The sequence below is a fragment of the Bombus vancouverensis genome, unplaced genomic scaffold (assembly GCF_051014615.1).
Source record: "Bombus vancouverensis nearcticus unplaced genomic scaffold, iyBomVanc1_principal scaffold0038, whole genome shotgun sequence".
NCBI classification, from domain to species: domain Eukaryota; kingdom Metazoa; phylum Arthropoda; class Insecta; order Hymenoptera; family Apidae; genus Bombus; species Bombus vancouverensis.
The window spans coordinates 5,576-8,757 of NW_027468929.1; the positions used below are offsets into that span (position 1 = coordinate 5,576).

The following is a 3,182-nucleotide window of genomic DNA, read 5'->3' on the forward strand; positions in this document are numbered from 1 at the left end:
CCAAAGAACCTGAACCTTGCCCAACAACTAGCAGCTGATAGAGAACAATGGTTACGAGATGCAAATCGTGTTGCCAACCGCCCAAAGAATCAATCTCACAACATTACATTAGTATCCAAGCGAACTACTACCGATTCACAGCCACAAACTTTTGCTCAGCTACCTAGCCGACCATTAGACAACCGCATGAAACCGAAGTGTCCAAAGTGTTTACGAATTGGACACACAGCCGAAAAATGCTACTCTCGAAATTTTCCATTCGCCAGCCAAGGAAAGATTCCACCTCGAGTAAACCAAACAACGGAGAACCCAGAGGAAGCTTACCTCGAGTTAACTGCACCACCACCGGAAGATTACTATCAATCGTACTGCAACGAAGAGACGGAGGAAGAGCCAAATTCCTCATCGATACCGGAGCAGGAATCAACCTTATAAAAGAAAAAGCCTCACTAAACGTCCAAACTTCTAACCCAAAAACCTTCCTAATGGGAAGTGACAAACATACCACTAACAAAATTTGCAATTTAACCATGCTCAAGAAAAATCATCAATTCTACGTAGTCCCTAACAACTTTCCCCTAATCGAAGATGGAATAATCGGACTCCCATTCCTTACAAAGTATCAATACAGCGTCACTAACAATAAACTAACCTTAGACGAAATTATATTACCATTCCAGGAAACCGATAGCAAGATAAGACCAGGCGAAACTCTAATCTCAGCCTGGAACTGATTGATGCCCGCTACTTTCTCTATGAGCGTTACCGTGTCCTTTGGGTCTTGTAGCGTTATGTTGATAGGCGGCGGTTTGTTATCCCTTGTAGTGGATGGGGCGTTCGTACGCCCCTCTGCGGTGTATCTGGTGGGGCGTCCGTCCGGTGCTCGGTCCCCCCTTGGCGATGCTGGTGGCGCTGGGCCTCCTGGGTTGTACGATGGGGTCTGTCGCCCCTGCAGTGTTGATTGTTTTGGTGGTATGGTGGGACTGTGTTTTCCTATTTTGCCTCGTAATGTTTCGTTTTTCTTTTTTATTTGTTCTAGCGTTGAGCTCGAAGTAGAGTAGTTTGATGGTCCCGGTTGTGGATGAGGCTCTGGTTCAGATTGTAGTATACTGAATCTGTTTTTTGTTATGATTGCTGGAGGCGAGGTAGCTCTTACGGGCTTCATGTTTTTCATTTCTTTAGCCTTTTCTTCTTGGCTGGAGTGATAATCTATAACTGTGTTTCCTAGGATGTTTACTAGTCTTTTCGTCCTGGCAACCAGGTTTGGTTGTGGGTTGAGTTTCCGCGTCTTTTGAGCGGAAAGTCTTAAACTATTCTTGATTTTTTTGGCTGTTTTTTGTGTGATTATTTTTCTCTTGATGGCTTTTTTTATCGGGTCCACGGTGGGTTCCGTTTCGTTGCTTTTGGCTTCATTATCGGTAACTTCTATCTTTTTATACAATTTTATTTTGTCTTATTTTATTTTATTTTATTTTTATTCTTATTTGTATTTATAGAGATGATGTCAATGCAATATTTTTCACTTTTTGTCACTTATTCCTTCTACTTTAACGAATGTTTGTCTACTTTGACGCGCGTACTGAGAGGTCCGTCCTGCTCGGAGGTCTACAGTCAACTGACCACTTCTTTTTTCCTGAATATTAAGAGCAAGTAACAAAATTACTCACTTCAGCCAACTCTCATACCACGTTGAGTGCACTCGTTCTCGTCCGATCACGAAAGTTAAGCAACGTAGGGCACGGATAGTACTTAGATGGGTGACCGCTTGGGAACTCCGTGTGGTGTTGGCTTTTTTTAATTTTTTCCAATTCTTCCTACTTTTCTTAATAATTTATGGTCATGTACATCGTGTTAAAAATATACTTTTAGTATTACAGCGTATGTCAATGTCGTGGTTATTCGTTATACATTCAAGTACGCTTGTTTGAAAGTCAATAGACTATTGCTGAATCACGTACTACTTATAAATTGTTGTCTAGCACGTAAGTGTAATTTCATGTACATTATACACTAGTACTGTGCGCTATAATTCATGAACTGCACAATAGATTTAATGCACCAATTATCTATGCATCTATTACACTGATTCCTGCAGTAGTTTTTACTTTCCACACTCTATGGCCGCCGTTTGCACAAAACGGCTATTTATATTTATTCCAATTTTTATTCCACGGATGACGATGTAATAAATTTGTTAACATATAGCAAACTCGATACCGAATATTCATTACATACGTCTAATCCATTATGTCATTCGTGGTTTAAGTGAATATTTACTTTCACGTTAAAAAGACAAAGAAGGTGAAACCATACTAATTGCTGTACGTTCTGGTCGTTGTAAAAGATTTTGGATGGAAGAAACATAAACAGCTTGGTTTTCTTTTCCTAATCAAATCCAGTCTCTTTCTATGATAACGCAACGGATATCATAGAAAACAACGGATATAACATAGTTGATTAAATAAACCAGTAACACCATAAATTAATTATGCGCATAAAGTTCATATTACTTGTCTACCAACCAACCAACCAACCAACCAACCAACCAAACAGCACAAGTTATGTGATATAAATAACCTGATGAGATAATCTTTCAAGCACGAGTCCAAAATCTACAATGGCACAACTTTTCTTCGAAACAGAGACGTCCAGCTGTTTTTTCTACAACCCGTTTTCACTATGAATTCAATGGAACACCGTTTGGCCTAAAAGGTGTAGCCACCTGAGTAAGATTTCATACATTTAGGTGGACGTATGCACATCGTTCATCTTCACGAACATTTATACGTAAAGTCACATACACGTATTGTCTTCATAGTTGTTCGAAAATCGTGTCTCCTTGGCGATGAATTACAGTAGAGTTTTGTACAGTAGTGAATTACTTAGAGAAGACAGTGCAAGCGAAACAGGAAAAGGTGTGAGAGTCGGCTTAATAAGATACATATCGGTCAAACAATGTCGGCCTTTTTCATCCAACGCTTGCATAAAATGCTAACAGTTATTCTTTTCGTAAAACAATATCAATTATTTATTAGCATACTATTTTTATAATCAATTCGTTATATTTTCTGTATGATTGATCGCAATTAATCGGTCGTCATTCCCGTTACTGGGGGGAAATCAACCTACAGGGGCCCTAGTGTTCCCTTTAACACGCCACTAAGTTCGACGGTTGAGTAGTG

General features: G+C 39.6%; 1 non-coding gene across 1 annotated transcript; it reads left to right on the plus strand.

Annotated features, from left to right (window-relative positions):
- The first annotated feature begins 1,671 nt into the window (after positions 1-1,671).
- Positions 1,672-1,790, plus strand: LOC143304525 (5S ribosomal RNA). Its single transcript, XR_013061183.1, has one exon. It is a non-coding gene; the product is annotated as a 5S ribosomal RNA (ribosomal RNA).
- The last annotated feature ends 1,392 nt before the right edge of the window (positions 1,791-3,182 follow it).